Source organism: Erpetoichthys calabaricus, chromosome 1 (genome assembly GCF_900747795.2).
Source record: "Erpetoichthys calabaricus chromosome 1, fErpCal1.3, whole genome shotgun sequence".
NCBI lineage: Eukaryota > Metazoa > Chordata > Cladistia > Polypteriformes > Polypteridae > Erpetoichthys > Erpetoichthys calabaricus.
Window position 1 is genome coordinate 109,216,201 of NC_041394.2, and position 12,277 is coordinate 109,228,477.

The following is a 12,277-nucleotide window of genomic DNA, read 5'->3' on the forward strand; positions in this document are numbered from 1 at the left end:
TCATGAGTGTTTTCTATCATTATTTCTATATGAAAAAGTAGAAGAAAATGGTCTGATAGACCAATATCAATGACCTGCTTTACATCAACTTTTAGTCCTTTAGTAATCACTAAGTCTAATGTATGACCTGCTTTATGTGTAGGCTGATAAACGAGCTGTCTCAAATCAAAAGAGTCCAGGAGGTTCATAAATTCTTTTACTTTTTGGTCACACTGATTATCTATATGAAAATTAAAGTCACCGACTATTAAGAGTGTGTCATGGTTTGTAATTAAAATTGACATTAAGTCAGAGAATTCCTCAAAGAAAGACGCGTTGAATTTAGGAGGTCTATACACGGATAATACTAGAACGTGAGAATCTCCATGAATAACAACAGCGAGATACTCAAAGGACTTGAATTTACCAAAACTGACATCTGCACGAGTAAAACTGTAATCCGCAGGCGCAGATTAGATTAAAACAGCTGCACCATCTGAGCTAAGCCACGCTTCACTTAGTGCAACAAAATCTATTTTTCTATCACTAATAAGATCGTTGATAAAAAACGTCTTGTTAGTTAAAGCTCAAACATTTAATAGTGCCATATTTAATGTTTCGGAGGGGCAGAGATGAATACTATGTGCGTTATTGATATTTGGAACAGGAACTAAGTTATTTTTATTAGCGCCACTCTGTGTGTATTTTTTGTTTAATCTATAGTCTGTTTTTATAGTTTTAATACATTGTTCATCTAAAGTAGTAATTTTAATTAAATTATTGGTGTTTATGCCGTATTGCCTAGATTTTCTACGTGCATTGAGATTGGTTATTAGAGTATTAATGTTGTGCACTTTTACGGAAGATTTTATTAAACAATTATCATGTCCAAGCACAGCAGTAGCATTTTGGAAGGGGTTAAGAGTAGAGATAGATAGTCAAGATAAACGAATTACCTTAGATATGTTTTCGGAGAGGACCCGGGCACCGAAACTGTTTGGATGCAGGCCATCTCTCTTGAAGAAACGCGGTCTTTCCCAAAAGAGGTCCCAGTTGTTGATGAATCCGAAGTCTTGATTCTTGCAGAAGCCCTGCAGCCAGTTGTTTAATCCTAGCAGACAACTGTAGTACTCGTTTGATCGTCTGATGAGAGGTAGTGGACCCGAAATGAAGATCTTTGCCGATGGGGTCCTCTCCTTCGTGTCTTTAATTAGTGCAGCAAAGACAGCCTTGAGGATTTCCGACTGTCGGTGCCTTATGTCGTTCACGCCGGTATGCAAAACAATCGCTCCAACTACCCTATTCTTGTGCACAACACAGACAGGAATTAATTTGTTACTCATTTGATGGCATTTTTCCCATTTTAATTTAGTGGTCGGTCTAATAGTGCTGGTGATAGGTTATTTTGCACCCTAGGCCAAAAATTATTACTACGACCAACTGACTGTTCAGCAGCTAACCCGCACGACTGGGTTTTTCCCTCCCTTATGATCTGTGCCCTAGGCGAATGCCTAATTCATCTTAATGGTGGTGCCGGCCCTGCTAATAAAGAACTGGCTTTATTGATTATTGTCCCATACCATAATAGAGCTAAAACATATTTTTAAGAATGTATGGCTATTTCATACATTAATGTATTCAGAACTAGTTTATTTGGTAACTAGTTAATTCAAACAAAACACATTCCTAACAGCCCCACTTGAGCTTACTAGGCAGGCTTTTTCCCCTTCCAGCTATTTGTGTGCCTTGCTCACATGCCATTCATCTAAAATAATATGTCCAGATATTAAAAGATAAACCCATGTCCATCTCTGCACTACCTCCTGGTCTCGTGAGTCCTCAGTGTAACTCATCTTCCAAGTCTAAGCTCAATAAACCTTCTGCAGGAAGTGACCTCTAAACCACACTTAAGGTTTACTTGGGGGGAATTCCCTGGAATTACTTATGACATTTGGATCGGTCCTTTAGATCCCAAAGCCATCTATCTAATAATGTGTACCGGTGTCACAGAAAACACCTATTCAAAAATGAATGGAGCCAGCAGCTGTAGCATCTTCCTGGATTTTATAACCAGCAGCATAGTCCCAAAACTATTCCACATGGGAACTCTTTCCTGTCACCTTCCCGGTGTATTTTTACTGGCCTTCTGCCAATTCCACATGATCCCACCTAATTGCTTTTCCACACAGACAGTCCAGTAAATATCATTTGGACACTGGATGGAGATATAGAAATATATATACTAACCAACCTCTTGCAGAATTACAAGATTTTCATGGATTCATATATTTTCACTATGGGATGTCATTGCAACATTGAAATCAAATGTTATTACCAAAACTAAAAGTGCAAAACGGCAAAACAAAATAAGAAATGAATCTAAAATAACTGACTTCAAATAAACAATTTGAATGCACAAACTGGGTTATGTGATGCGCTTTCCTCGGGCAATAGTTTTGTGGAAGCATTATTTTCTCAATGCAATTCAAAAACACTAACAGGAAAATTAATTTGTTTACTAAAGAATTTTTTTAGTGGTACATATTTTAGAAAGATTTTTAAATGATTAAATTAATAAATCCAAGAATATGCAGAGTGAAAACACTGTAAACTATGAGTCAGATGGTGAGTGTGCATTAACACTTCAATTTGTAAAGCAATAGCTTCTTTATTTGTACTTTTAATATATGGCTAGTGTTGGTTAAAGACAGGTAGTATTTCCACTGAACCAAAATGCTGTATAACCTTGACAGAGTTAGACTGACATGCATTGTTGCCAGAGGGATGTTTCTGTATCCTTCTGGCATGGATTCGTTTTTTGCAAGTCCATAGAGAAGATGCTTATTAGAAGTGCAGAATAAACTGAATAACCTGAAAAGGACAGGTACCTTCCATTAGTTTTCAAGCTTCAGGCCTTGCATTCTGTCTAGAAGATAAATTACTAAATATACTGCTTAATTTATCTTTTAAGCACTTTAACTTCTGCCTATCCTGTGTTACAGTACCGACTAGAACCAACACACACATACAAATTGCAGTCAATGATTTGTCATCCATCCATTCGTGCATCTGTTAATCCATTCATATTCTGGACTTCCAGGAATCCAGGGAGTTAGTGGCATCACCTGTAACAATTAAAGTTAGTCTGGAACCAACTTGCTATTGAGCCAAGTTTCACTAAAACATGAGACAACTGAGAGGCCACTTTAACCTAAGTGGCATATGTTTGTGAGAGGAAACCCAAGTATCAGAAAATACCAAAACAACCAATGGGAAAACAAATCTGACCCTGACATTAACTATGATGGTAATCAAACAAATATTTAATCGAGAACTCAGGAAGAACAAAATTGAACACTAGACCATTCTCTGACCATTGAAAAAGGTTAAGGGGCTTCAATTAGTAATCAGGCTTCCAGTTTTGCATCCTAACAAGAAGGTTTATTGCTAAGTAATCATATTAAGCAAATAAGAAAAAAATGATTACTCAGACCCTCCAGTATTAACAACCCTTGAAAGTACAATGTTAAAGATAAAAAATGTATGAGGTAATCCATTAAATTGAATAAATTTCCTAAATTCAACATGCCTTTGATGGAACTGTATCTAGCAAACAGCCCACAAATGTATACAGTAATTGTATAGATATATTGATAGACCTTGCAATGTTCTCAGACACATCATCAGTGATGTAATCCAGGACACTGGGTATTTTGAATTTTTTACATCATCATACAACCTTACCCAGGCTACCCAGCCAGGATAATCGTGCCTCGACTTATATCTGAAAGATGGTCTACCATGAGTCACTCCTTTTAATCCACAGTGATCTTGAAGCTCATTCTGTAGCCTCTGTGATGTTCTTGAAGGCTTTTCTCTTGCAAGCTCCTAAAATGCCCATCTGGCTGAAGGCTTAAGAGATGGGTTGACCAGCAGGCCCTCTGCAGCCAAACTCCACTGACATACATGCTGCAGCACTCCTTCACCAAGTCTTGGTATTTGACCTTCTTCCTTTTATGGGTCTCCTCCATCCAGTTTCTCCTGGGTACAGTCAGCTTCAACATAATCATTTTTTTACATGCCATCAAGATGTGATCAGGAATCATGAGCTGCTTCCCAATGTCAGCTCTCAATTACTTGTCTGTTGCTGCTTCCAGAAGGCCAACTAGTGCCTGGGTCAGGTTCGAGCCTGCCCTGTGGCTTTAACCAAAGCAATTACTTGCTTCAGTATATACAGATGTTTAGATTTGGAGACAGCTTCAGTCATGGTATTGGCTACTCCTAGGGCTTCTTGGCAGCAGCTAAGAATGTGTTCAAATGCCCCCTTCCTTGGCACAGAGGACAGGCCAATGTGTCACCCTTTCCAGAACTAAAAATATTTGCTGGGCTAGACAAGACATCAAAAATCAATTAAATTATGAACTTAGTAAGGTGGGGTTCCACTCACCATATTTCGCCCCATAAGATGTTTTCCTCTATATTACCTGGTCCCACCTTGTCCAAGAACCTTATTGCCACATGTCGATTATCTTGCTATCAAGTTACTCCTCCATAGCAAATCTCACCTCCTGCTGGTGCCATGCTCTTCCTTTAGTAATATCCTTGCTTTTTTGTCTTTCATCACCTTTTCAAATAATCTCTACATATAAAATCCAATGTCTGTCTGTATGTCTGTCCGCTTTTCACGAGACAACTACTTAAAGGATTTAGATTGGGTTTTTTTCTATAATTTCCTTGAACATTCCAGTTGATTTTGCAACCTCACTCATTGCGCTAAGTATCATAGTTCGTTTGCAATACCAATTTATTTACGCAAATCCGAGAGAGCTGCTGCGGGCCAAGGGGATGGGGGGCAGAGTCCTCCTCACTCATGCGCTAGCCTCGGGGCCTATTTTAAATCCGCTCAGCTAGCGAACGAGAGAACTACTTAATGGATTTAGATCAGGTTTTTTTCTAGAATTTGCTTGAACATTCCAGTTGATTTTGCGACTTCTCTCATTGCATCAAGAATCATAGTTTGCTTGCAGGAGCGATGTATTCACGCTAATCCGAGACAGAGGCTGCGGGCCGAGGGGAGGGGGGAAGCATGACGTCAGGAGTGGGGAATCAGTCTAGCTCTGTGTTTTGGAGTGTACCTTGCCTACGCTTAGCTAGCGATACCTTTTTGTTTATTGATTTTTAAAGTTTATCCTGTTTCACTTCTATGTGAGCAGAGCTGCGGGGGATGGCTAGTTCATTTGTAAAGTCAGTGAGACTGCTGTAAACAACAGATTGCAGCTTTTGGTAAGGTTAAATGTCACTGACCTAAGGTGATAAAGTGTTATGACAGCTGTGCTATATAGAATAATGAAAGTTAACTACCAAGTTTAAAAAATATAGGTTACTAGCCAACCCACGGTGTAACATATGCCGCATAATTATGTATTGATGGGTGAACACTTGCTGAACGACACAGTTGTCCAAATGAGGTGGGTTTGTGGATACCACTGTGAATGAATGAAAAGATGGACCTCTGGAGAGAGCAACATACAATTGTCCATGACTGAAAGCGGGATCGTCTGTGACGATGGAGGCCACGCTGGTGAAACTTACTTCGTCGGTAGGGATAAGTTTCAGCACTTGTTCATTAAGGTGTAGCGAGTCTTCGTTGTTGACACTTAATATAGCTTGCGTACTGAGTTGTTCCAGAGTCACAGTTGAGAAACACTTTTTTAATGTCTTTTAAGCACAGGGAAAAAAATTAACATGTGAAACATCCGTAATGTAATAATCCACCAAGAAAAGTAACATTGCAACAATGCACGCTACGATCCGATCGCTGTAAACAGAAGTGAAAACAAAATCGAGGCCGGTGCATTCTTTAACTGCCTTGTAGCGCAATGGTAGTGCTACTGTTTTGCAGTAAGGAGACTGTGGAAGATTTTGGTTTCGCTTCCCGGTTTCTCCCTGTGTGGATAGCGCTTTGAATACTGAAAACACTGGTATATCAATGTAATGAAGTATTATTATTCTTATGCGTCCAGCGCTCTCTCACTCGCGTGCCTGTATGCATGTGTGTGTCGCTCTCTCTCTCTCGCTCGCTGCACGTGTTCCTGCAGGCATACCAGTAAGTGAATGAAAAGATGGAACTCTGGAGAGAGCAACATACAACTGTCCGTGACTGAAAACTGGTTTTGGCAGATACATTCACATCTTTTTGAAAGTTTGGCCCTGTGCCTTATCAATTGTCATTGCAAAGGCAAATCTAACAGGAAATTGTCTTAGTGTTAAAGTAAAAGGCAAATTATCCATGACAAACAAACTGTTTTACACGCTGCATACCAACCCGCGGCGTAGTCGCATAATCATGTTTTTTAAGCAGAGGGAAAAAATTTACATTTGCAAAATCCGTAACGCCGCTTTCAGTAAGTACAATGCACACGCGTTTAATTTGTCAGCCACTTTTTGCCAGCCGTCTTTTCTGGTTTGGGCTGCTTTTGCAGGGTTACCGCTTGTGCATATTAAATCTTGAAATCCTTCGAGTAACTAATTAACTAACTAACACCCACTCACCCAGCTTGTGAGAAAAAAATGTGCCCGTTCTTTCATCATTTTGTTGCAGCCTATCAAAGACTTGCTGATCATGTTTTCTAGAGTCAATATACAGTGGAACCTTGGTTCACGACCATAATTCGTTCCAAACCTCTGGTCGTAAACCGATTTGGTCGTGAACCGAAGCAATTTCCCCCATAGGATTGTATGTAAATACAATTAATCCATTCCAGACCATACAAACTGTATGTAAATATATTTTTTTAAAGATTTTTAAGCACAAATATAGTTAATCATTACACCATAGAATGCACAGTGTAATAGTAAAAACATTGAATAACACTGACATAAACACCCAGGCTCCCTGCTCAGCTACATGCTCAGGCTCTCTCTCTCTCTCTCAACAGCATGTGAGCCTCCCCAGCCCCCCCCCCCCTCTCTCTCAGCAGCACGGGAGCCTCCCCAGCCCCCCCCCCCTCTCTCTCTCTCTCTCTCAGCAGCACGCGAGCCCCCTCTCTCTCTGTAACATTGCAGCAGTTGTATAAACACTTTTTTTTAAATGAGTTTTAAGCGCAGGGGGGAAAACACCCAGCCTCCCTACTCAGCTGCATGCGTGAGGCTCTCTCTCTCTCAGCAGCACGCGAGCCTCCCCAGCCCCCCTCTCTCTCTCTCTCTCTCTCTCTCTCTCTCTCAGCAGCACGTGAGCCCCCTCCCCCTCTGTCTCTCAGAAGCACGCGAGCCCTCTCTCTCTCTCTGTAACATTGCAGTAGTTTAGTATAAACACTTTTTTTTTAAAATGAGTTTTAAGCACAGGGGGAAAAAAAGGAACATTTGAACAAATCCAAACTTTATTTAAAAGCCAACCAAGATAGTAACATTGCAGGAGTTCACCATTTTTAATCAGGCGACTGACAGTAGTGGAGTCAGGTACCGAGAAGGTCAGCTGCTGAGAAAGCGTCTCGACTGTTGCAGGGCGGTGAAGCAGGTGAGACGCTAATGAAAAAGAGGCACAGGGCTTATTGGTTTTTAAAGACTGCTTCCTTCATTGTGTTTTAACCTCAGTTTTAAAGGATTGCGCGGCTCTCTCTGTCGCGCTGCCTGTGTGTGTGCCTCTGTCTCTCTGTGGTGCTGCCTGTGTGTGCCTCTGTCTCTCTGTGGTGCTGCCTGTGTGTGCACGGCTCTCTCTCTTGGGCTGCCTGTGTGTGCCTCTGTCTCTCTCTTGTGTTGCCTGTGTGTGCCTCTGTCTCTCTCTGGCGCTGCCTCTGTGTGAACCAAGGTTCCACTGAGGTTGACTAATGAAAAGTCAATGTGGCTCAGAGCTGCATGTGTACTGTGGCACAGACAAACAGAAATGACGGCATGTTTTCCGAGGCGTTGCGTCCGAGTTGGTGGGCGTGGCTCTGCGAGTTGTCGTCATATCCAATGGTCTTAGAGTTGGTGGGCGTGGCTCCTTTCTGCGTGCACCATGAGTGTCTTACTTGTCGGCGGCTTAGTGAATCCACGCCCCTTCCGGCATGCTTTCCATGGGTGGCTACTTGTCTTCCGGCTTAGTGAATTATATATATAGATTCTTTTCTTCTCCAGTTTGCTGAAGTGCTGGTAATCACAAGTTCATTGGTGGGAGTGGTATCCTGATGTTGGGATGGTGTTAGCCTGTTACATTGTAATTTTCAATTCATAACATCATCCATGTTTACAGTTACACTCTTTACATTTTCAGTATCTAAACAATTGTAGTACACTATATGGTAAATTGACATCCATATTTATTGAAAACTAAAACAAATACTAGAAATGACAAACAGTTTGCAAAAATATTGGTAATTAATATTATTCTTCTTCTTTTGGCTGCTCCCATTAAGGGTTACCATGGCGGATCATCTTCTTCCATATCTTTCTGTCCTCTGCATCTTGTTCTGTTACACCTATCACCTGCATGTCCTCTCCCACCACATCCATAAACCTTCTCGTAGGCCTTCCTCTTTTCCTCTTTCCTAGCAGCTCTGTCCTTAGCATCCTTCTCCCAATATACCCAGCATCTCTCCTCTGCACAAGTCCAAAGCAACGTAATCTTGCCTCTCTGACTTTGTCTCCCAACCGTCCAACTTGAGCTGACCCTCTAATGTACTCATTTCTAATCCTATCCATCCTTGTCACATCCAGTCAGTATGAAAAAGAACTTTAAAATGATAAAGTAAATATCATAAACTTATTCTTTGGTGTCCAACAAAGTTCATCCCCCACCTGGGTTTGCACTTATGCTGTTAGGGCTGAGCTAGCTTTGTTTTTATGTGTGTGGCAAGTGTACACTGTGACAGAATGTGCACAAATCAATATTTTTAAATATACAAGTTGCTAACAGTACTAAGTATAATAAACATTGATTGATTAATTGACTGGCATATGTGGTACAGTTAATGTAAAATAAAAGATTTTATTTTGTTGTGTTTTCTTCTTTGATTTAGTAGGCACATCATACCACACAGCAAATACAATTTAATAACTAATGTAGCACGAGATTTAGAGGTAACCTTAATCAAAGTGCATGGCATGAATTCAGCAGTCTGAATGTAAGTATGCTGCAGCATAGTTTGAATATTGCATTAGACTAACTTACACAAGTGAGATGCCTGTTGCAAGCAGGATGAGTCATTCGGTGGCTTTACTTTTTCATATATTGTAAAATTTTCTAGCTATCAGTTATTTTAAAAATGTATTTACTGATTTCTGTATGGTTTTTGACTCAAATATACTTTTATAATGTAAAGCTTTTCCGCTGTGCTAGGTGCTGGGCACAAACTTTCTTCTGAGTACTGGCAAATAATAATTAATTTAATGTTCCATAAAGATGTGGCCGATTCAGGAACATAGCAACAAGTACCACTAATGTTGCTGGGGGTTGCAGACGGGGTGGTCAGCCTTGGGTAGCACTTTTTTAGTGATGGCATTTTTTTAATAAACTTAAGTACTAGACTTTTTAGACTTTTTTGACAATTTTGTTTGATAGGGCTTTGGCAAGCTAATGTGTATTATTTATGTCAGAATTACACCATTTTTAATTTTTAAAAACTGCTACAAATAGATATATTGCAAAGTTATATTTTACAAATGCCGAATCTTGACCAGTTTGCCAACTTGCTCTCACCAAAGATTCTCTCTGTCGATTTATTCCGACCAAAACGGATGAACCCTTCAATCTCATTACTAATATTTATTATTCTCTCAATCTCAAGATGAAGCAAACAAAAGAGAGTGGTGCTGCTTTTAGAAAAAAGAAAAAGATGTGGGAAAAAGTATTAAAAAAGAATGAAGGGGCATTATTGAAATACCTTAATCGTGAAGAAACTACTGTTACTACACGTGAAGAAGTTTCCGAATTAATGGCAATTAACTTGTAATTGTAATTAATAATTAAAAATGTAGTAAAAATTTTCATTGTTTTCAAAGTGGGGAGGGGGCGTCAAACTCTAGCTATGCCACAGACAAGTATGGTGACCTTTTTTATAACCAATAGTAAGCAAGTTTTTCACTCAGGGGAATTTTTTTAAACAATGTTTCATAGTACAGACATCAATTGACCAAATGTTTTGTGTCATATAATATTAGTACAAAGTGTTCACATGGCACAGCATACTTGGTAGGCTGAATGGCATACCTTCCTTTTAAATTAGAAGCCACAATGACACCTGCAGTGGGTGCATTGTTGCACAATTTAGGTTAATTTTGGCCACTTTTGAAGAGAGTAATCCATCTATTAATTGAATTAAACTTCCATAATAATAAAGTCAAAGACCTAGGAGGAGTTAGGTAGCGGACATGTGTGTAGACTAAAGGGACAATCACGAGGTGAAAATGAGGTAAATAAAGAGCTTAATACAAAGAGGGCACAACAAGAACAAGATCAAAGTACTGAAGTAAATAGTGAAAACAATAAACATATTTGTCCCTTTCTTTCCAGTTCTCTTTGATTTCCTGTTGGGTGGGGTGTCTGTTGCACATTCCCACCTCAAATGCCCTTCTCACTGCTCTCTGCCCGCTTTTCCTTCCTTCAGTCAGCCTTTCTTGGTTTTCACTCCCAGCCTCCAGTTAAGTGACCCTTGGGCCCTAAGGGTTGTTTAAGCCCCAGCCCACGACCATTTTCAAGATCAATTCCAGTCCCATTGGAATTTCCTTGGGGTCAGGAGCTAACTTTCATCTTATTCAAAGACATCAGGCTGGTGTCACACACGTGCGCATGGGAAGCAGCTAAAGGGCTCGAGGGAAGGCAGTTCTGAGGCATGCCGGGATGTGGCAGAGTGCACTGATTCTTTTTTTCCCTTGCCTGTAGACCATTCCCGGGAGATCTCACCTGGCTCTCATGACGTCATTTCCGGGACTGAGCCAATGGAAGAAGACCTTACCGGCTCCGGCCCCTGTGATGTCACCTCCGGGCTTGAACCAATGGCAGATGTTCCTGAGCCAGACCCATATGACCTCACGTCCTGTCTTCCCCTTTAAAAGTCTAACCGTTTCCCCTATGTGTCAGTCTTGTTTTGGACTCTGTATTATGCACAACTGTGTTCTTTATTGAAGAAACAACTTACCAGCCAGGATACCATATTATACGGGTGGCTGCCCCAACCCTTTATCAGTGTGATGTCTCATTTGTATGACACTGGATCTTCTTGTATTGGCTCATGGTGTCCATGCAATGCCTGATATAATATTGGTCTTAAAGGGACAGAACATCATGGTAATCCTTCTAAAATGGAAGGAGTGCCATTGGTACATCTTAACACTTTACTCCAGTCCTGCATTGACTGAAATATAATGCCATCCCTGCCCTTAGCAAGACCTCCTACGCAGCATGACATTTACACTACATTAGATTGGCATGACCATTTGTAGTCCCTGTTATGACCCTGGAATATTCCTCAGCACCTTTGTGTTAAAATCCATTCAAAGCATGCTTTAGGCACCAATGGATTGTGACAGTAGACTCAGCTGCCCTCCAGGAGGTAGATTTTCGCATTGTAAACACCTAGATACTAGCCCTACCATGCGTCCAGCAGGCACAATCCTTGCTCACAAACAGGCTTTCATGTGGCATAACATAAATGGCAGGTTTAAATAGCATAGCACCCTTAGACTAGAATTTATCAACCAAGACATAAGTAGCACTGCATGACTCCTAAACTAACTGAATAAAAATTAATCTTTTCTGTGTATTCTCAGCTAATGCATGTTTGTCCAAGCATGTATACTGTAAGAGGCCTGCAGTGAGTGATGACATGTGCTCATAAGGATGGGCTGTAATACAACATTCTGACTAGAGAGAGAGCATCTGTACACCTGTTTATCAGTAGCATGGTAGATACTGTTGACATGTGAAAGATATTCACATTGGCATTGGCATCATGAAAGGTTTTTGAACAAAAGCCTGACCTAAGCAGAATGTCACTTCTGATTATAATAGTGTATAATACCTTCTCATTTGTTATCACTAAAGGATTTCTTTCTTTCTTTCTTTCTTTCTTTCTTTCTTTCTTTCTTTCTTTCTTTCTTTCTTTCTTTCTTTCTTTCTTTCTTTCTTTCTTTCTTTCTTTCTTTCTTTCTTTCTTTCTTTCTTTCAGTATCAAAATAGTGTGTGGATAATCTACTGGCTATTAGCTTATTATTAGAAGCCATTTTTTTTACTAGTTACCTACTGGAAGAGCTCCAAACCATGATGAAGAGGCAGCAGGTGGACTGTCATGAGTTTGGAACAAATCTAGAAGAATCGAAGCCA